At 45.0% G+C, this 23,370-nt stretch overlaps 1 protein-coding gene across 2 annotated transcripts in view; it reads left to right on the top strand.

Annotated features, from left to right (window-relative positions):
* Nucleotides 1–23,370, top strand: part of MYLK (myosin light chain kinase) — a 1,918,108-nt gene that overhangs the window by 1,716,481 nt on the left and 178,257 nt on the right. The window lies entirely within an intron of this gene.

Below are 23,370 nucleotides of genomic sequence, written 5' to 3'. Positions count from 1 at the left end.
CATCGACTAAGTACTGTATTTTTATGCTTAAAATGTTTGTCTTCCTTCAGGGACTACTTTTCTTCTTCTTCTGTTTCTCTGCCACAGTGCGGCACAGCTTCACGTCTGCCGCTCTTTCCATTTGTACAAACTGTATGTATTTTGAAAATGACTAGCCCTGCCAAGCTGGAAAAAAAACAGCTGTTGTGCTCCACTTGAGCTTCTGTGATGCCTTCGGTCGCAAGGTAAATGATGTTTTAAGAATTCACTCCTGCCCTGGCAGCAGACAGCAGGCATGGGAGGCATGCAGGAAATAGCGGGGCAGTTGGCATCTAAAATCACCCAGGCATAGGCTTGCTGCTCTCCTCCTGACTTGTTTTTTCTTTTCTTAACCCCTCCCATGCTGATGACGAGCTCAGCTCGTCATCAGCTACGGTGCTCGTGTGCTGATGACGAGCTGAGCTCGTCATGGCCGTTAGAACGGTCACACGCAGGGATAATTCCCCTGCTGTGCGTGGCCGTGACGAGCTCAGCTCGTCATCAGCAGACGAGCACCGTGGCTGATGACGAGCTGAGCTCATCATCAGCACTGGGGCGCTGTGCGCGCCCCCCGTCCCCCAGCACAGCGGGGGAATTACCCACGCTGCCAAGGGGTTGATTTTCTATTCCCTTAATTACTTCCCTCACAATGTATTTAGAGGCAGTTTATTTAATTAACTTCCTTTTCCAGGTCTAGCGGCTTGTTCACATCTCAACATATGCTCGAGCATGCCTTCTGCGCATGTGTGTTAAATGGCAGACATGCGCTTGTGCTATACAGTGAAATGTCAGTGGAGTGCAAAATTAGTTTAGCTTGTAAAGTTCACTGCAGTATATGCGCAGTTTATGCGGTAGCCAGGCCTAACAGGGGGGCACATTAATTTACTTGTTCAGGGCATAGGTGTTCATTGGACTTCTGTTTCTGGCTCTGCAGCCTCTTCCTACCTAAGATGGCGATGCTAGCAGACCGTGAGTCTGTGGCGTAACAAAGACCCTCACAACCCCTGCAGTGGGGAGTGCAAGCTCCAGGGGGGCCCCTCAGTACTCAGCCCTCAGAGCTCTCAAGTGAGTCTGGAGGGGGGCCCTCCATGCACTTTGCAGGGGGGTGCTCCCTCAAGTTTCGCTATGCCACTGCCGTAAGTGCTTTTCTATTCTATTTTTGAACTTTGAACATCTGCTTTAGAGAGTTGCACACTAAATCTGTGGCAGCATTTCGCGTTTAGGAAGGATGATCTGAATGGGTCCCAATAATGGCTGCCCGCAATCTGAGGGATGGTTCTTCCACGCGCAGAAACAACGAGCAATTTGTAGTCCGTCTTCTTTGTCTAGTTGCCAGTCCTCCCAGAGAGCAGTCGTGCTGGGAAGAGTAACTAAAGCTATGGCTTCACAGCCCCGCCTAATCCATGAGAGACCCGGTGGGGTCCAACTCCCTCCCACGACTTGCGATGAGGAGGGATGTAGCTCCTGCAGCTTATTTTCTTATCTTCTTTGGAGAAGAACCGAAGAACCACATTTTCAGAAGCGTGTTGTTCCATTCACAGCACAAAATATATTTACTTTTCTTTTTCACAGAACATGCTGGCCACTTTCATGTCCGTGCCACTCTTTATGTGATAGTTACACATGTTATCTCCTAGAGCCACCCTGTGGCGTTTATTGCACATGATGTGAAGCACCTGTTACCTTGCTGTATTAAAAGACGTGCTGCATATAGAAAAACTATTACTTGGCTAACAATGCTCTCTCACACACAGTATCACACTCTGCTGCATACACATACTTCAGCTTATGCTGACACACACGTGTCACTGACTCACACGCGCACACACAAACCTAGTTCATAGCTATGCATCTCAGTTCGAATGAGTGGGAGGTGCCAGAATGTTAAAATTGGAGCTACTACCGTCAAGTTGTAAAACATAGTGGAAATGAGAGTTGCAACTATGGTGATCATGAAATCTGACAGGATTTGTGCCCGTCATGCTGATTCTATTCATATGACATGCATGCATTGTCTGCTTCTTATCCTTGCTGTGAAAAAGCATTTGCAAGTTGACAATAGTGGCCCGTGTAGCCAACAGATTAGAGTGCTCGCGCCCCTCATGTAGCGAGCGTCTTGTCCCAAAGTGCACACATCACCACGTTACACTGCATATCATTGGCGTCACAAGTGTGGTGCGGGGGGTGCGTACCGCACCGGGTGTTACCCCATCATGGGGTGACATCAATCTGGTTACGCTGGCTGGCTCGCTCTACACTGCACAGTGGAGTGCAGCCTGAGCCTCGCCCTCACCTCTGCTCTGCTGGCTGCTGCCAGTGCTGCTTTTTTTTATTTATAGTGCATGCAAGCAAGCGCACCTGCACGGTGCGCACCTGCTTACAAATTAAAATATTATACTGCAGCACGTGGCCAAGCACCACGCACGCACCACCTATAGTGGTGATGATGTGATGTGATGATGGTGCGATGCGGATGCGCAGCGGCGGCGTACCTAGTTTGTGGGTACCAGGGCCTTCAATCTTTAGGCTACCAATGACAGCCCTGGGACAGCCCCCGCACGCTGTGCTCCGTCCTCTGATGCGTCGCGGCGGTCGCGCACCAGCCCCATGTCTGTGGGAGGAGACGGGACAGCAGCGCAGGGGAGTGCGTGCTGCGCTGCTAGAATAAAGAATTACCCCACCTTTGATATCGCGAGCGCCGTCGTCTCCCCTTCAAATTTGGGACTGACTTCAGTTCTTGTGTCCGGAGGCCGAGGTGAGACAGACTTACTTGTTTGTCCATAGCCGTCCAGTATATCAGAATTTGTTCGAAGGGTGAATTTGGAATCGAAAGACCCCGGGTTCATACTAGTACCCTGGGCAAAAATGTAACCACTAGCCACCATCTTATTTGCATATAGCTTTGTTAGTCGTTTTACATGATATCCGTTTTGTGAAGCACACACATTTGAAACTTTTTTCAGTGGTCATTCTTTTAATGTGCTTGATGCCGTACAGTGCAAACACCATTTACCAGCACAAGCATTTACTATTACACTCGACGTGTCTCCGAGTCCGATAAACTTGTTGGCAGCCTGTGCGAACATACACGTACACAAAGACCTTGCTGTGAATCGCTTCTCATCAGTCAGAGAAAAGCTCACATTGTTTATTTCTAGCCACTCACAAGTGTGAAGCGCTTTACAGTTCTAATCCCGAGAGTGAGGAAGTGAGGGGTTCCCATGCCGCTGGTTTACCTCTAAAGACAGCAGATGTAACTTGTCACTTTTTGGCCAGTTTTTAATAGTGCCAAGCTGGTCAAAGGGCATTAGGTGTGTCTAAGAAGATGTGACGCTATAAATGAGAGAGAAATATCATTTATAAGTGTATTAAATATGAATGAAGTTAGAAGTATGGCAGTGCAGTGGCACACAATCCGATCACAATCGCATTACTCCGAGTCCCAGACAGTCCCCAAGGCCGGCCCAAGAAGACAGACAGTCACAGTGCTATAAAAAAGGAGCGCTTTAAAGAGACGTGTCAATAGCGATCTAATCATGATTTATTTCAGAGCTGGTGTTCTCTACATTTTTAGGTCTCGGCTAGAAGCGAGCGAAGCTCGCTCTCGCCAGAGACCTTATTGTTTACGGCTCAGCTTCCCAGGAGGACAGCACTGGCCGCGCGCGCCGATTTGTTAAGGCCACGCGCACGAGAACGCGCTCGCGGCCAGGTGCTGTCCTCCTCGAAAGCTGCCTCCCTTCCCCGTGCAGGGCGGGCCGCCGCGTTGCCTGCGGCGACCCGGAAGCATTGCCGGCCAAACCGGAAGTAGGTGCTGTCCTGCACTGGTCCTCCGCCTACTTACATTTGAAGGGCGACTTTGGGTGAGGGGGACCGCGGAGGATTTCGAAGCGGCTAGCGGCTGCCTCCTGAGACCACCGCCGGCCATACCCCAGGTACGGTGCGCGTCGCTGTCCTTCTGTCCGGCTCCCCTCTCCCCAAAAGTCCTGTAGCAGTTGATAGGGGTGGGGGTTCTTTTTCCGGGTACAGTGCCCCCGCCTGCCCAGTGCCCCAGGCACAGGTGCGTAGGCAGTGTGCTGAGTATATTAGTGGCTAATGGACCATTCAAGCGCAATAGCCTGGGCCGGCAAGTAGCCGCGGTTAACAATGCATAGATGTTAAAGACAATTTATGGAGGTGGTTTGGGGTTTATTCTCCCAGAGAGAGGATGTTTACGAAAGGTGCTGGCATTTCATATCACTTTGAACCAGTGCAACTGTGTAAAACTAGGCTTTGCATTGCATTTGTTCGTGGTTTGTGGTGAAATATTTATTAGGTAAGGTCTCTCAAGTTTTTTTTCCTGACACATAGTTGCGAACTGGGGTTTTACGGTGCATTGCCAGCAACAGGATTCTCAAATAATTTTATCTGCAGCTCCGTGAGTCTCCAAAGAGGAACTTATCATTTTCTTTAAATACACTATTTGAAGGTCGCCAAATGCTTTAGAATGTGCAGAAGCGCTGTGTGTGGTGGTTGTACTTGTTGCTGCTGACAGGAGGTGGCTGACTGATTTTAGAATTATGTAAATTGGACATCTGAGATGTAACAGAGAACCTGCTCATTTACAGAACAATGCTCATCGCCTGGACTGGAGGATGAATAACGTCATTAAGTAAGGATTTAGTGCAGTGAGATCGGTAAAGTTATGGACCAGGCTCCTGACATATGAGGGGCTAGCGGAGTCAGTCAGTGTATTGAATATCAAAGTACACTGCTCGGACGGCCCGGGACCAGGGTTCGATTCCCGGCGCGGCAGGTTTCTGGACCAGGGTGCCCACTCTGATCAGCGATCACACTCGGCAACTCTGGGCATTAGCTTGCCTCATCTTCACTAACGGCCCCACCAGACCGCCGGGGATGCCTGGTCTCACCCTGGAGATACCCAATAAGGGACCATCTCTCAGGGAAGCCAGGAAGGGTTTCGCAGCGGTCGAAGCGCCTTGGGACCCTACGGGTAAGTAGTGCGCTATATAAATGCCTATACATACATTTACATCTGGTTCTACCCTAGGTACAGTCCTATGTGGGAGAGATTGGTTGAGGTGCATGAGTTTCGAAATCATGCTCCAAATAGGGTTCGGCTTATCTCATGGCGCATACATGTGGAAGGTTGCGGTGTGTGTGAGAGGAGATGCAGCCATGCATTTACGCTTGCCGTTTGTTTGAGTATCGGGTCAGTAGCTTGTGTTATCAGAGGTGGGGAGAAGCAAGTCCGAAGTGCTTTTCGAAATTGGGGGTGGTTGTCAATCTTCTTATTCGAGCAGTGAATTGAATTCCACACTTTAGCTTCTTAGACAGAAAGGAGTTCCCCCGAGTTGGAGCCTTACTGAGTGGAGGTACCATCAATAATGGGTTAAGCCTGGAGTGCAGGGATCTTGTTAAGCAATATGTGTGGAGTTTTTAGGTCTCGGCTAGATGCAGAGTAGTGCGTGCAGAGTAGTGCGTGCAGAGTAGTGCGTGCAGAGTAGTGAGTGCAGAGTAGTGAGTGCAGAGTAGTGAGTGCAGAGTAGTGAGTAGTGAGTGCAGAGTAGTGAGTGCAGAGTAGTGAGTAGTGAGTGCAGAGTAGTGAGTGCAGAGTAGTGAGTGCAGAGTAGTGAGTGCAGAGTAGTGAGTGCAGAGTGAGTGTGCAGAATGCAGAGTAGTGAGTAGTGAGTGCAGAGTAGTGAGTAGTGAGTGCAGAGTAGTGAGTAGTGAGTGCAGAGTAGTGAGTGCAGAGTGCAGAGTAGTGAGTGCAGAGTAGTGAGTGCAGAGTAGTGAGTGCAGAGTAGTGAGTGCAGAGTAGTGAGTGCAGAGTAGTGAGTGCAGAGTAGTGAGTGCAGAGTAGTGAGTGCAGAGTGAGTGTGCAGAATGCAGAGTAGTGAGTAGTGAGTGCAGAGTAGTGAGTAGTGAGTGCAGAGTAGTGAGTAGTGAGTGCAGAGTAGTGAGTAGTGAGTGCAGAGTAGTGAGTAGTGAGTGCAGAGTAGTGAGTGCAGAGTAGTGAGTGCAGAGTAGTGAGTGCAGAGTGAGTGTGCAGAATGCAGAGTAGTGAGTAGTGAGTGCAGAATAGTGAGTAGTGAGTGCAGAGTAGTGAGTAGTGAGTGCAGAGTAGTGAGTAGTGAGTGCAGAGTAGTGAGTGCAGAGTGCAGAGTAGTGAGTGCAGAGTAGTGAGTGCAGAGTAGTGAGTGCAGAGTAGTGAGTGCAGAGTAGTGAGTGCAGAGTAGTGAGTGCAGAGTAGTGAGTGCAGAGTAGTGAGTGCAGAGTGAGTGTGCAGAATGCAGAGTAGTGAGTAGTGAGTGCAGAGTAGTGAGTAGTGAGTGCAGAGTAGTGAGTAGTGAGTGCAGAGTAGTGAGTAGTGAGTGCAGAGTAGTGAGTAGTGAGTGCAGAGTAGTGAGTAGTGAGTAGTGAGTGCAGAGTAGTGAGTAGTGAGTGCAGAGTAGTGAGTAGTAAGTGCAGAGTAGTGAGTAGTGAGTGCAGAGTAGTGAGTGCAGAGTAGTGAGTGCAGAGTAGTGAGTGCAGAGTAGTGAGTGCAGAGTAGTGAGTGCAGAGTAGTGAGTGCAGAGTAGTGAGTAGTGAGTGCAGAGTAGTGAGTAGTGAGTGCAGAGTAGTGAGTAGTGAGTGCAGAGTAGTGAGTAGTGAGTGCAGAGTAGTGAGTAGTGAGTGCAGAGTAGTGAGTGCAGAGTAGTGAGTGCAGAGTAGTGAGTGCAGAGTGAGTGTGCAGAATGCAGAGTAGTGAGTAGTGAGTGCAGAGTAGTGAGTAGTGAGTGCAGAGTAGTGAGTAGTGAGTGCAGAGTAGTGAGTAGTGAGTGCAGAGTAGTGAGTGCAGAGTGCAGAGTAGTGAGTGCAGAGTAGTGAGTGCAGAGTAGTGAGTGCAGAGTAGTGAGTGCAGAGTAGTGAGTGCAGAGTAGTGAGTGCAGAGTAGTGAGTGCAGAGTGAGTGTGCAGAATGCAGAGTAGTGAGTAGTGAGTGCAGAGTAGTGAGTAGTGAGTGCAGAGTAGTGAGTAGTGAGTGCAGAGTAGTGAGTAGTGAGTGCAGAGTAGTGAGTAGTGAGTGCAGAGTAGTGAGTAGTGAGTAGTGAGTGCAGAGTAGTGAGTAGTGAGTGCAGAGTAGTGAGTAGTAAGTGCAGAGTAGTGAGTAGTGAGTGCAGAGTAGTGAGTGCAGAGTAGTGAGTGCAGAGTAGTGAGTGCAGAGTAGTGAGTGCAGAGTAGTGAGTGCAGAGTGGTGAGTGCAGAGTGGTGAGTGCAGAGTGGTGGGTGCAGAGTGGTGAGTGCAGAGTGGTGAGTGGGCAGAGTGGTGAGTGTGCAGAGTGGTGAGAGTGCAGAGTGGTGAGAGTGCAGAGTGGTGAGAGTGCAGAGTGGTGAGAGTGCAGAGTGGTGAGAGTGCAGAGTGGTGAGAGTGCAGAGTGGTGAGAGTGCAGAGTGGTGAGAGTGCAGAGTGGTGAGAGTGCAGAGTGGTGAGAGTGCAGAGTGGTGAGAGTGCAGAGTGGTGAGAGTGCAGAGTGGTGAGAGTGCAGAGTGGTGAGAGTGCAGAGTGGTGAGAGTGCAGAGTGGTGAGAGTGCAGAGTGGTGAGAGTGCAGAGTGGTGAGAGTGCAGAGTGGTGAGAGTGCAGAGTGGTGAGAGTGCAGAGTGGTGAGAGTGCAGAGTGGTGAGAGTGCAGAGTGGTGAGAGTGCAGAGTGGTGAGAGTGCAGAGTGGTGAGAGTGCAGAGTGGTGAGAGTGCAGAGTGGTGAGTGCAGAGTAGTGAGTGCAGAGTAGTGAGTGCAGAGTAGTGAGTGCAGAGTAGTGAGTGCAGAGTAGTGAGTGCAGAGTAGTGAGTGCAGAGTAGTGAGTGCAGAGTAGTGAGTGCAGAGTAGTGAGTGCAGAGTAGTGAGTGCAGAGTAGTGAGTGCAGAATGCAGAGTAGTGAGTGCAGAATGCAGAGTAGTGAGTGCAGAATGCAGAGTAGTGCGTGCAGAGTGAGTGTGCAGAATGCAGAGTAGTGCGTGCAGAGTGAGTGTGCAGAATGCAGAGTAGTGCGTGCAGAGTGAGTGTGCAGAATGCAGAGTAGTGAGTGCAGAGTAGTGAGTGCAGAGTAGTGCGTGCAGAGTAGTGAGTGCAGAGTAGTGAGTGCAGGTGCAGAGTGGTGTGTGCTGTTGAGTGCAGAGTGCTGTGTATTGGCAATGTAAATGACAATGCCATTTATTTATGATTTAAAGAAAAAAAAAGAAATGTCATGAGCAATGCCAATAGCTCTACCTTTAATGATGCCGAGACCATTGCATTGCAAATGCTTGTTTATGTGTGTTGCTGTGTCTGTCTTTCTACTCCTCCTGGGCGCGTGCCAGCACTCATCCTCCGAACCCAGACGTGTAAGACGTGACTGCCCCCGAGGCCAGACCCCCCCGTCCGCGGACAGTCAGAGCCAGAAACTCTTTTTATACCCGGGCCCAGTTACTCTGCCCACCCGGGGTTATTTTTTAGACCCGGGGAATATCACAGGAAAGACATTGTCAGTCTACACCCATAGCTGCCAAGGTTTCAGATTGCTATGTGTGACATTTTCATAATTTCAGGATAATTATGAGTGACATTTCAAACATTATGAGTGACACTTTCTTGCGAGCAAAAAATCAAGCAATGAAGACTAGGTAAACGTATAAATATCAGAAATTAGACCTATTTGAGCAATGAGAAACTCTAAGTAAAGATTTTAAAACTGCTGCAAACAATCTTAAAACTGCTGCAAACAATCTTGTAACTCATGCAAACGCCTGCCTGGGTGACTCATAATTATAATGAAATTATCAAAATGTCACATAAGCTTGGTTGTTATGAAAGAGGATGGGCATCTCCTGTTCTTGACACCGAGTCTTTTTTACTTACACATTTCATAAAAGTGATAGGAAGTATGTGTTTTATTCTATTGCTATTTAATTGCGTCTTTTGTAAAATGCTGATAATATAATAAACTTGTGAATTTTGGATAGCACAATGTATTGACGTATAAGCGAATGCTGTAAGCAGGAATGTAGGGCTGGTTAAGTAACTATCAAAACCAGCCTCAGATGTCACCACTAGAAAACAATAAAAAGGGCAGAACGAATCGCCATTCGCCTCTGGTGGTTTGGTTAAATGCAGGGTGTGTGGGGTGGGGGTCGGAATTGGTACTGAAGGTCACTGCATATCCCAGGCGGCACCACCATGATGTCCAGGCACTAACTGTGTGCCAAACTCAAAACCCCCATTGAAATAGCAGCACCGCGATGCCGTGAGGAGCTGGCCGGTGCGGCGGTCAGGGCCTGTCTGCTTCGGTATCTGTAGCGTAGCCAGCAGGAGCTGGACAAGCTTGTAGCTTGAAGGAAACTTGTGAATGCTTCGACAATTTGGATGCTGAAATACTTGCGCGCGTGCCATCATTTTCGCTTTTTTTTCCAAACAGGAAGGTTTATTTTTCAAGGGCCAACAAGAATTAAAAGAACAATTTGAGCGGAAAGCTAGGGCTGATGGCAAGTGTAACAATGTGTGTGAATTATATGAGTACACAAACCATAGATTGCTTAAAAACAACAAGAAAATGGCGCCTTGTTAGAACACTGCTGCTGGCATAGTTCCTTCGCCAAAACACATAACATTTCGGAGCCAACTGGATTAGGTCTTTTTTTTGGGTGTGGGGGGTAGGGGGGGGGGGGGGGAGGCAGAGCAGTTTTTTTGTAAGGGCGAAAGGCTTCCTATCTTGGATCTCACTGGACGTGCTCCTTGTTGTTTTTGAAGTCCGCTGGGGTATTGGCACAGTGCCCCCTCACCAGTCTAAGGGAGACATGCAGCTAGCTAGTGGCAGCTGTGACTAGTGAGTGGAACAGGGGGGCTTATTTACAAGCCCCTTGCGCGACCAGTGCATCACTTTTAATATCGGTAAAAGTGGCGCACCGGCGGCGCTAGGGGCTTGTAAATAAAATAAGCCCCAGGGTTTTTACTGGTATCCTTGGTATCTTCAGGAGAGGAGTCTATTGACATCCACTCTGAGGCTGTAAAATATGCTAGACTCTCCCTTAACTAGTGATTCCCCCTTAACTAGCTTCGTTCAGAACCATGTATGTATGTTTAATTGTAACTAACAAGTGCCTTCTTCTAACTCACGCTGTGTTCTTTTGTGGTGTTAGCCGCCGCCGGTGAGTCCAGTAACTGAGGTAGATGATGATGATCCCGCCCATCTGATAAATATTCATGGGCCAGGATTCTACATTGGGAGACACCGGGCTGTTTTCCAAACCACTAGTAATGGGACCCTCAGTGAGGCAAAGATACCTCAATAATATTTGTTGTCTTTGGCGCGGCAGGTTGGAAGTGCAGTGCAGCAGAGATGAGGCCGTATCAAGAGAGACCTCAGTGGTAGTTGTAGAGGAGTAGTACTCTTTAACATACTCTTACATGCCTTTGTTAGCCAGTCCAGAAATGTCCAACTCCCAAATAGTAAACCCACACTGTCCTTTCTGTTTGTGCTAATTGTGTTGAATACTCCCACAGTGTTCCCATTTATTCCACTTTTAGATGTTTTGAGGATAATTCACAAACTCGTGTTATAGTGCCTTAAGAAATTCAACAGGAGCACTACTTTATGCACTCCAAATGCATTTGTGAATAGGCCTTCCAACGTCTGTCTTGCTAGGCCTCTTTCTGTGCTAAGCTGGTGTTGGCAAACCTTTGCCCAAGGGATACAATGACTTCTTTCCGAGTGTGCATGTGCTGGTTATATGTCCATGCAGGTGGGCAAGTCATAGGCATCTTGCATAGGCCTACATGGTCTCTGTCTCGCTCTACTATCTTGATTAGACACTATGTGGCTGTAAGTCATTACCAAGCAACTCCCCAGTACCTTGACTGCCCTTCACCTCGGCCGGGGCCATTTAGTATCCTAATGCCACTCGTAGCTAGGGCCACTGGATTTATGCAGCAGAGGTGGGTCACATTATGTGGGAGGGTTGACTAAATTATGCAGAAAGAAAAGGGAAATCACCTGGCGTAATGTGGCACAATTCTTGATAGGGTGGTTCTATTCTGTGTTTTTTACACAGAGTATAATTGTCTGTTAGAGTGTACACATGGTAAAACTGTTAATTCATTAGAAACACTCTAACAACCAAAGACAGTAATTAACAACTGAATGATGACCAGTCCACCTCTACGGAGGGCCTTCCACTGCACTGGAGCACTTCTCACACGTTTTTATTAATTTTTGATTTGCTTCACCTAAAGACAGAATGTTACATTTACTAAAATCTACAGGGTAAGCAGCAGGGGCACATTACAAGAGGCTTACAACAATGCCATGATTCCCAACTTTGGTTAATAAAGCAGAAATAATCCATCATTCTACTGAATTCTATATTTTCATTTGCAGTGCCTGTCTTTATTCTTAAACCGCCGTACTGTATAATTTAACATGTTTGTTAATGATGCTTATAAAGAAAATGCAATAATGAGCATGGTTGTTCAGCGGGTAATAATAGTCAATCCCGGCTTCCGTCTTTTACAGGCTTATTACCATCGATAAAATAGGCGACAAGTATAAAAACAAAAAAAATGAACAACGGCACAGGGTGACTCACAAAACGACCAAGATGAAAACCTCCCAAATCATTTGCACGAACTAGAAGTGACACTGACATCCTACATTTGACTGGATCCGCTGTTTCATCAGCCCACGGCCACTACACGTGCTTAAAAACATGCTTTGTTTTGGATATATTATATCAATCATGCCACATGGTATACATACATCAAAGAGGCCAAGTGGATGCCAGCAAAGAAAAGAAAAAAGAAAAAAATGAATCGGTCTCAACGCTACGTGGATCCATGCTTCAATATGTCAAGAGACCAGATTATGGCCAGGGTTAAGCGGGTTCATCAAAAGACACAGTTCCTCGGCCACCAATTGATAACGCTGATTCTGATGCTAGTATGCATTCTGCAGAAGAGGAAGGAGTTGAAATAGACGAAAATGAAGCAGGAAAACAAGGAATGGAAATTCAAATGGAAGAATTTGAAGCAGAAGACAGTACTGAAAGTGACTCTAACCATGATACTGTAAATGAGATGAAGAATGAGGTTAAGGTGGAAAATTGGAATATTTTAGATGATGCTTCTTTTTGGAATATACCAGTTCCAGATCATTTGCGGGTTGAAATCATCAAAAGAGGAAGTGCTTCTTTCCAGAACAAAGATGGCCCTTTCAGAATTGCGACAAGGCAAGATCCAGAAGCAAAAGGAGATGTTCGCCAGCTATCAAAAGAGTGGTTTTACAAGGTGATGCCAAATGGCGAGAAAGTGTTGCGATCACGGATGGTTTACACACTGGTCAGTGAGAAATGATATTGTTTTTGCTGTGGACTCTTTGCCGCTAATCATGCTACAGACACGACATCCAAATTTGTGACTGGATTTCAGATGTGGTGGAAACTGAGCCCGAAAGTGCATAATCATGAGACATCTGAAGAGCACTTACATTGCCTGGAAAAATGGAAAACATTGGCAGCAGGACTTAGACTGCACAAAACAATTGACGCCGATATCACATTGTTTCTTGCCAAGTAGAATCTGGCATTCCGGGGCCACAATGAAGATGAACCTTCATTGAATAAAGGAAACTTTCTTGAAATGGTTGAGATGCTTTCTAAATATGACCCCGTGCTGAAAGTGCACCTAATGAGATTAAAGCGAAGCACATGTAAACTCAAAGCATCAGTATCTTATCTTGCACCACAAACTCAGAATGAGTTCATACATGTCCTAGCAAATCATGTGAAGGAGAAGCTTGTCATGGATATATAATCTGCCAGGTATTTTGGGATCATGTTCGATAGCACACCTGACACATCACACACTGACCAAATGTCCGAAGTGATCAGATATGTGAAAATCCAAAATAGGAAAGTTTAAGTAAGAGAAGTGTTTCTGGGATTTTTCCCTTTAAAGGGGAAAAAAGCTGTTGACCTCAGTTCTGATATTCTTAAAAATCTGGTAAGTGATGGACTCGACATTATGATGTGCTGCGCTCAAGGTTACGATAATGCTGCCACTATGTCTGGAATTCATGGGGGTGTATAAGCCATTTTGAAAAAAAAGAACAGGAAAGCTATTTTTAATGGATGTGTGGACCATTCGCTTAACTTGTGCGGCCAACACTCTTTTCCTGAAAATGCTTCGTGTGTGAATTTTTTGGGAACTCTTGAGACAATGTTTTCCTTCTTTGCTGCTTCCACTCACCGATGGGATGTTTTAATGGACCACACTGGAGTCTCAGTGAAAAGCCTTCAACAACACGCTGGAGTGCTCATCATGCTGCAGTAAAGGCAGTGAAAGAAACATTCGATGAATGTGTGGCTGAAATTGAAGCTCTATGTGATCCAGAGGAAAATTTAGACGCAAGAGGTACAGCCCGAGGTCTTTTGCCTGCTGTCTGCAATTTCACGTTTCTGTGCTACCACTACTTTTGGTGTGATGTATTTGAAGAAGTTAATCTTACACAGCTGTACCTTCAGATTAAGGGCTTAACTCTTGACAAGGTGGTGAAAAAGCTAGAGAGGCTAAGACTTTTTCTGTGCGACGAGCAGCGCAATCATCTAGTGGAGCAGGCAATTGAACAGGCGCTTTTAAAATCAGACCAATATGGAATTTCAGTGGAGAGCAGACTCAGGTTCAAGAAGAGGATGACAGGTGAAAAGACAAGAGATGCTGGACTAACTCTGCAAGAAGAAAACAAGAGGGCGATGCTTGAGTGTATGGATCGTTTCCATTCTGAACTCCAGATCAGATCAAGAGCCATCAATGAAGTAGCAGCCATGTTTATGGCTGTTCAAGCCAAGAGTTTGATATCTGCCACTGAAGAAGAGTTACTGGTGTCCATTCCAAAATTGACCACTTTCTATGATGAGTTATCCGAGGGAGAGCTTTTATTAGAAATACCAAGGCTGAGAAGGCACCTGAAGGCAGAAGAGATTGATCCCGGAGAAGCCAAAGACTGGTCAGTATTGGACGTTTTGAAATTCATAGCTGAATGGGACTTCCTAGAATCTCTCCCATATCTCTCATTGAGCCTACAACTATTTCGTACGATCTGTGTGTCTGTGGCTTCATGTGAGAGGAGTTTTTCACAGCTAAAGTTTATAAAGAACTATTTGCGATCTACCATGGGACAGTCAAGGCTTTCTGATCTTGCAATATTATCAATTGAAATTGATTTGGCGAAAGGAGTTGATTTTGATGAAGTAATTAACAAGTTTGCAGCTTTAAAGGCCAGGAAAGGAAAATTCTGATTAGTCTAGATTTAATGTGACAATGTAATTTGTACTGTTGCATACTATTCTGGCAGTTGCTGATTGTGCAAACCCAATGCAGAGCGTTTACAACCTTATCTCGTGTAACAGTAAAATTGAAAGTTTAATGTTAAAATTAAAATAAAAAAGACAGTAACATATTTTCTATGTAATTCTTAGTTCTTAACTTCTTACAATCTTTTACCTCCGACCTTGTTGAATTAAATTTTTCTTCTATGGCCTTTGTAAATATAGGAACTAAATTTACAAACGTTACTAAGGACTCTGTATGGTCCAGTTATTTGCCATCTGTGTCCACTGGCGGACTCAGAGCGGAGGAGGTCCATGCGGTAAGTCGTGAGGGGGTGACACCATGAGTTACCCGCACCGGGTGACACCAACCCTAGTGACGCCACTGATGCATATTTCCCACTATTAATGTCCTTCTGCAGTCCCTGTTATTCTTAACTAGTGCATGGGTGACTACACTGTTGCTGTTTTGCTTCTCTGTGCAGTACCCGTTATTAAGAATAAAATAATTTACATCAAGCACACGACGGTTAATCTTAAAACTGAAACGTAGTTCACCAATTCTAAAGTCATCTGCTTTACCAGTTTCGTTACTCCTCTGCAAACAAAAAAAAGAACTAAAAAACATTATCATTTAAAATGCCAATAGCTCCAAGTTTCACAAATGCAAGACTGATCGCATTGCAAATGCTTATTTAAAATTGAGGAAGCTTGTGTCTAAGCCTTCCTAACTTTTTCCCCCCCAAAAGATATCTAAGCCAAATATGCGTCCTTATTTTTCATATTTTGACGATTGTTAAGGCACCCAGGGTTTCTGTTTCCCTTGGATGGTCCTGAGAATATAACCAAGATGTGACAATTAGTTTTTTTATGAAAAATGGAAAAAGTTGATGTACAAGAAAATTTATATTTCTTTCTAAAAATGCCAACAAAAGATTTGCTGTGCTAACAACACCTTGTTACAAAGTGGAGAAGTGTGGCTCAGTGGTTAGAGGCGGCAGACCCGGAAGCTGAGATCAGCCGTGGACCAGGGTTCGTTTCCCCGCCTCGGCAGGTCTCGGGCTCAAAAATTCCACGGACTCGACAATTCTCGCTCCGGTGCCTACTCGACTCACGGGGTCACACTCTGCGACTCTGGGCAATAGCTTGCTTAATCTCCACTACGGCCCCTCGCGGCGGGATGCCTGGCTTTCACCTTGTGAATACCCTGCTGGGGTATCTCTCACAGGGGAATACCAGGACGGGTTCCCTAAGCAAGCGCCTTGAGACCCCTGGGTGAAACGTGCGCTATATAAATCGAAATACATTTACATTTACATTTACATTTACAAACTTTCAGAAACCAGGATAATTTTTTTTAAAACTCCCCCTTTTTTTCATCAGTGTTCGTGCACCTATCTAAGTGGTGGTCAAAATTTCAACGTGTGCAGCCACTACCTACTTGCAGTTTGGGGCGAGAAACAGGTGTGGATAAGTGTTGATCCTGAAATGCTATACGTTTCTAAAAACTAGACAAAATTCTGAATTAAGAAAGGGGTCATTTGTGAAGGTAGCTCAAGATTCCCCAAAGAACTAATCACTGAAATAAATAAATAGGAAAAATAAATGAAACAAGAAAAACTGTTCAAGTTTTTAAATGTAGGTTTTTGCACTGAAGGGCAATGTACCAAAGCAATGTATTGTTCCGTCTGTCAGATACTTCTGGTTTCTCTCTCGTTCTCTCACACACATGAAGCCAGTGGTGGCTGGTGAACTTTGAAAGTGGTGAGGCGAAAATGACTATTTTGTATATAAGTGAGCAAGCACACAAGATCAACTAGACTAACTCAATACAGGAGTTTTTGTGGTGCAGGCCAATAAAAATATTATTAAACAAGAGGGTGAAATGGCATATTACAAATATGGTACCAAGTTAATAATATTTTGCAGCACAAGTTAAAGTAATACAATCACAGGTCAAAGACCGGAGTTACAAAAAACAGGCTCATACTAAAATTTAATTGGTAAATTAGACAGAGCTCTTGTAGGCATCTGAGTTTCCTGAAGGCCAATTGGATCATTCACACACGCATCCTGGTGAAAGTAATTTTCTTCTGCAAAATATCTAGCCCTTCATCCCTGTGCTTTTCCGGAGCTCCTCTGTCACTCAGCAATCAGCATGGGATGACAAACTCATACCTATGGAACCTGTTTCCTACGACAATCCCCCACTTTGTAGCCAGCCATTCCTTCATGAAAAGAACTTAAAGGGTTCACTTTCCTTGCAAATGCGTTGCACGTAGAAAGCACAGTACATGACAAAACAGGAGCCTGCAGAGTGCTGCTTTCCTATCAGAACTCAACTAGCTGGGTGCCAATCGTTCATTCAGCTTTATCCAGTCTTCCTATTGGGCCAGGGGCGATGTTACGAGAAACGCGTAAGCGCCCTGGCACACTCCTTGGTATAGACATACTGCCCTGCTTTGAGCATGCGCAGCATGTCTATGGAGTTGTGAATGCGTGAGACGGCTGAAATGAAAAGCACCCCTCATGCATGCACAACTCACCGATGGAGCCCTGCAAATAACCCGTCCCCACTACTGCTGATATGCGCAATTTGCCGGGACACAGATATGAAAACAAAGCGAAAATTCATACTGTAATATGTGTTAACTTTTCCGACGGCCGAGGCTTCAAAAGCAGCTTCTCTTTCTGTCAGTACTAGTGGGGCGCCTCTCTTGCGCCCTCTATGCACCAGCCGCTGCTGCATGAAGCCCTTCTAACCTTGCCTTCTCAGAAAGTTAGAGACCTTGGGGAATTCCGGGTGATAGGGCCTACATAGATACCGTACTTTGTCTTACAAAAAATAACTTGAAAATATCATAACTTAATAATTCATAAGAAAACCTGGTGTTAAAGCATGTGCAATTACCTCATATATTAGAATTTCGAGTTAGCCAGTGATTGGATTGAACTGTTTTTGGGTCCTACTTCTGAGTAGGGCTGGAATTATTAAATTACTAGGCACCTGAAATGGTATGTGTCTTGAGGTTATGTCTGTAGGAATGTCAGCAAGTGCCGAGGAAAATGGTATTGCCTTCTTTCTGAGTTGCTGACTAAATCCAGAATTTCCATAAACTCAGAAAAAGGCCATAGAATTTTCTAATGCTTTAAATTACCTTCCACTGGGCTAGCCATGAAGAGACATACCATGTCATGGCTTATGATCTGTGAGTTATTCACTCTCGTCCTGTTAAGAAGTACATTTTTACAACTCATCTCCTCACACTTCCCATAGGGGAATTGCTGCAATATTGGGTCAGGGGTCAGCCAGCACACAGGTTGATCTATCAACAACCCCATTTCTGGAAACTAAACACCCAGGGAAGTCCATGCTGACGTGTTCTGTGTAGATCTCACTACTTTTTCATACTCAAAAGGCCCTCACAAACTCAGTGTGGGTGAAAAACTCAATTTCCTCATGTGGTAGAAAATGAAATTCTGGAACTTGTAGACAACAGCAAAGGTCCTATCATCTGACATTCCCACAGTTCTCAAATGACAATGGTACTCTACATTTGTGGGTGAGTCTAACATACCAGACAACAATGGAGCATTGTGGTCTTCATGTGGTTAGTTTTGGTTTATTCCGGTAACATTCATTAGGCCCACACACATGTATGATGACCCATTTTGCTTGGGAGAAATGTAGGAATGTAGGATGGTAAAACCAATACCATTTGCTGGAATTTCCTGTGACATAAGTGTGGGTAAATGTTGTTCTTTTGACCTGCACTTGTACATTTGTAGGGCCTTCTGGGTAGAAAAATGTTCTGGGATGCAAACACAAAGTACACCACCATAGATTCCCTTGCATCTTTTGATTTGACAAATACCCACGGATCGTAGCCCACATCCTCCTCATTGTTTAAAAAATAAAAATAAATTACCATATTCTGCCACTCTGGGGGCCAGAAAGACTGTATGGGCCCTACTGTGAGACCAAACAACTGTGATTTTGTGTGTGTGGGTGATGGGGGAGGTGGGCTGATAGCAGCTGTAAGCTTTAGATATTTCTCAATATGGGCTGTGTTGGAGTTAAACTTTATGAGGTTACTAAATGCCTAGGATTGATAGAGAACCAGATGGCCTGCATAACAGTCATCCTTTATGTGACTAGGAGATGTCTAGGATTGATAGAGGACGATATTAAGACTGGCATGGGTGCACTATATTGGATTCCTCCGGGGTGTCATCTATGCGTGCCTTAGTTTTAGATACTGTGAGTCTTACCAATGGAGTGCTTTGTACACAATGCAATGTGCCTTAAAAGCATAGGTTTTTGAGCAGTAGCAGCATTCCCCACCCCAGCGCCTTGAGACCCTCACGGGTGAGTAGTGCGCTTTACAAATGATATGATTGATTGATTGATTGGGTTTTTCCAGTAGGTATCAGTTTTATGTTTGAAGCACCAAAGTATTGTACCTTCTTGGGATTAGGTGAAGTTGTAATCCTGCTGCAGTGTTTTCGATCCTTTGTAGTTTCCGTATTGTGCAAGTACAAGTTTCAAGGCTCACAGCATGATCAAGCCTTAAAGGGTGAGGACACCCAGTAGTTTGTGATGATATCTCATGCAAAGGATGAAGCCCTTTGGTGTACTCATTGTGTATAATTGGATTTTAGTGATTTCATTAACATGTATAGTCAAGGATAGGTGTGTGTCCAAGGTCACTATAAGATTTCTCTCTTCACTCAATGTTGCTGGTGGGACTATCATTTATACCCACATTGAGTTGGACCCTTGGCAGTTCTATTGCTTACAACTCAAGATCTTGTTTTTTGCAGAATTTACCTTAAGATGGCTGGTCATGTAATGTAATGTAATGTAAAATAGCTCTTCTGTAGCGCAGTCTATCACTCCAAGGAGCATCTTGGCGCTTGATACCAACCCAGAGTGAGAAAGGTGGTTAGCTGGAGCAATTCCCAAAAACAGAAACCCTTACACTAAAGCTCTACAGGCAGCGTCGGTAAGTGTGAAGACCCAGGTCTTCAAAGCTTTCCTAAAAAGAGATTCTGATGAGATTTGCCGGAGCGCAGGAGGCAGTTTGTTCCATGCTCTGGAGCCTAGCACCACAATGGATTTTCCACCTTTGGTGGCTAGTCTGAATTTTGGGACAACTAGCAGATTCAGGTGAGAGGATCTCAGATTCCGGATGGGGAGATGTCGTTTGAAGTTTTGTGAGAGATACCTAGGTCCTTGTGCGTGATAGGCTCTGAAAGTAATGATCAAGATTTTAAACAGGATACGCTTATGAATGGGAAGCCAGTGGAGGGCATGTAGTGCAGCTGAAGCAGATGATTTCCTGGGCCAGCCCAGAACCAAGCGGGCGGTGGCATGCTGGACCATCTGCAGCCTGTGGAGCACAGACTTATTGGCTCCCGCATACAGGCTGTTGCAGTAGTCCAGTCTTGATGTAATGAGTGCCACCGCTACCGTTTTCCTAGTGGACAGTGGGAGGAGGTCAAAAAACCTTCTAAGCATTCTGATGATGTGGAAGCATGTACTGGCCACCCCAATGGCTTGTTGCTTGAATGATAGTGCATCATCAAACTTAACGACCAGATTGCGGGCAGAAGAGATGGTATTTGGGGGAGCTTCAGCATCTTCAGGCCACCACTGCTTAGGGGAGAACAGATTTTGCGGACCAAATAGTAAGATTTCTGTTTTCCCAGAGTTGCACTTAATATGGTTGATCTTCATCCATTCAAATGTAGCCGTCAGGCATGTTTTAAGGTTTTCTTCAGCTCCTGGTAGCTCCCTGTCAAGTACCAGAATGAGCTGCGTAATTGTCAGCGTAGGATATGGTGCTGATCTGATACGAGGAAATGAGCTCGATCAGGGGTACCATATAAAGATTGAAAAGTACAGGGCTCAGTCATCATTCACCAATAGAAAAGCAAGCCTGATAGTCTAGATATGTTAATGTCCAAAGGTTTATATCTGTTTCGGGGTTATCTGTATCTCATCTTTGTAATTACTGTTGGCAGTGGCGGCTCCTCTGCTAAGGCGGAGGAGCGTCGGCCGACAAGACAAATAAAATGATAACAATGTTATTATCATTTTATTTTTCATTATTGGCTATGTAAAGCCGGTGCGGGCGGGAAGGGTTGTGCTTCCTTCTAAAGAAGAGGAAGGAGTGTTGGCACTCTCCTAAGTGCACATGAGGATTTGGCTGGCTGTCTCAGGTTGGCCAAACCGTCATGTGCACTTGGCATGTTCTCCATCGGGCTGTGTTGTACAACCTGATGGAGAACATACCCAGGCTCCCATTCCCTGGCTGAGTACCGTACCTCGGTGCTCAAACCAATCACAACGCGGCACAGCAGCGCTGTGATTGGTCAGGGGATTCTGGTTCTTCAACCTGAAGAAGACGAGGACAGAGGAAAGACACCGGAAACGTAAGTGGTTTTTTGTGGGGTTTTTTAACACCCCCTCCCCGCCTCAACACTACTGCCCGGTAGCACACGCTAATAACTGTTGGTCAGACTTAATGAACTGATCTCCAAGAAAGGAGGAAGCCACAAGTTAAACAGAAGTAGAGTGGTAAATTAACCTTGTGGTACTTTGCGGAGGAGTGCAGTCTATAAGAAAGGAAGAGGTCCATTTTGTAATATTTCCTCATATGCCTAGCAATTCTAGTCTCTGTAGCAGTGTTTAGTGTTATACAGTGTTGATGGTTCCAAATCTGTCCAAAAGTAGTAGTGCAGTCACGTTGTTTTGAGTTGTCAACTTGAGGTATGCGCAAGTATTTCCCTGTTAGGGGGGGCGCGGAACTCAGATTGCTAGCAAGTATATTATTCTCTTCAATGAAAGTATGGGTCTGTGAAAAGACTGCCCTTTACAATAACTTTCCAAGAAAAGGTCTGTTGGAGACCAGCTTGTGTTTTTCGGCTAAGATGGATCGAGATTTTTTTCTTGAAGAGTGAGCCAATGAAGCAAGTATAGAGATCTAGTAAGAATCAGCCTGTGTTTAAAATGTGTTCACAATATTCAATGTCATGTGTCCGGTGCATGCACTAAGAAAAATGCTGAAAAAGAATTTCTCTGCGGTGGGGTCTCTGGGGAACCACTTGGATTACTTTCCTTGATTAGACCAATAAATTCCTTGATGGATGGAAGGAGGTGAAAAGCTGTTGATCATTCCATCCTTTAGTTCAGTTGATTATATCATGTATTTGTTGTGTAGTGGCCATTTTGTTTTTGAGTTGATATTTTTATTTCTCTATTTTAAGGCTAAATTCCTTGGAAATAGTATCGCCAAATGCTTGTGAGTGTGGTATGATGCAATCAATGCATTTAGGTTACAGACTTTTATGAGGATTTTTTTTTATAATTAAAAGGCATTGTACCATGACTAAGTGTGTCAAATGATATAGTTTATTTTCCATTTGAATTGCTTTTTGTGTGTCATGTTTTGAAGTAGTAGCAGCAGGATTTATTAATATTGCCATGTATTTTCATCCACATTCTTTGTAGATTGGCCAGCTCCTTTTTCAATTTTTCTTTTCACTGATTCATGGTGTCATCGTCTTGGTTTTGTTTCCTGTGTCTATTTTAAGTATTCTATTTCTGTCCAACATGTTGATGATACAGTTAGAGAACCCCTTCACTTCTTTCAAGATAAAATTGAGCAAAGTTTCATAGCTTGACACTGTTTCTTCCATTGCCTTCATATTGTTCTGGGTCTTCTCTGTGGATGTGTTTGTCTTGGAAGGTAGATGTTGAGAGAGATGACTTGGTGGTCGCCTGATATTATATGGGATCTTCCTGTTGCCTCAATGTGACGTGGTAAGGTGTGATAGTCACCTTATCAGGTCACATTGAGGCAATAGGAAGAATATGATGCAATGTGTCCTGCTGAGTGTGTTGAATTTTGTTTATGTTAAGTGGGACAATCAATCTAATATTCATGTCTACGAGGATACAACGGTTGTTTGTGGCTAGAGGTGGCCTCCATCACAGCATCAATCACTGCATCTTTGAAGTTCTCCTAAACACTGGGATGGCCTGTTTATCAAAAGGAATGAACAGGAGAAGGTAACAGTTGGTGAATATTTTAAGAGCAGGAATTCACATCGGGTCATGCTTAGGTTTTCTAAATTTGTCGGCCTGTTTTCCTTTCTTTTAAACTAGAACAAGACCCCCTTCTTGTTTACTGGGATAGCTGTCTCAAATAATTCCATCTTCTGAAGGGGTGGTCATATGAAGTTGGTTAGGCATAATGAAGATGAGTCCATCCTCAGTATGTGCATATTTCCTCTTTCCTCATAATTACAAGATCCTACAGAATTATCAACGCAATGGCTGCAGCCAACACTGGAAAAAATTGGGAAACATATATGAAAACAAAAACAAATCTCAGGTCAGGCAGAGTAAACTATAACTGCCTGCTGAATAAAATCATACCTTCTATGGCTCACATTTCTTTCCTCAATCACATAACTAGACATGGCATCCCAAGACACTAGTTCCTCTTTAGTTGCTCATGCATGACACCACAACATGTCTTCACATAGATTCAGAAGAACTACAACACCCTTCCAACCATGCACTCTCCCACAGTGTAATATGCTACCAAATTGATAAGACACATCCCCACATTGAAATATGAAACTCAGTATAAATATGATAAAACAATATACAACACATGTGGGAGGGCCATTAAATAATGATCAATCAATCAGTCAGAGTTGGCAAAGCGCAGCTACTCACCAGCAAGGGACTCAAGGCGCTAGAGGGGACAACGGGCGGCTCTGTTGAGTGCTTGGGCCATCCAAAGAGCCAGGTCTTGAGGTCCTTCCTGAACAGTTGCATTGTAGGGACTTGCCAGAGGTGGAGGGGGAGGTCATTCCAGGCCTTGGCTGCGAGGTCAGGGAAGGACGTTCCTCCAGTTCAGGTATTGTAGATGTGTGGTATTGTGGCCAGAGAGAGGCCAGCTGATCGGAGGTGTCTCTTGGGTGCGTGGAAGGAAAAGGCAGTTG

The sequence above is a fragment of the Lissotriton helveticus genome, chromosome 3_1, assembly GCF_964261635.1.
Source record: "Lissotriton helveticus chromosome 3_1, aLisHel1.1, whole genome shotgun sequence".
Lineage (NCBI taxonomy): Eukaryota > Metazoa > Chordata > Amphibia > Caudata > Salamandridae > Lissotriton > Lissotriton helveticus.
This window is presented reverse-complemented; position numbering and strand designations above follow the sequence as displayed.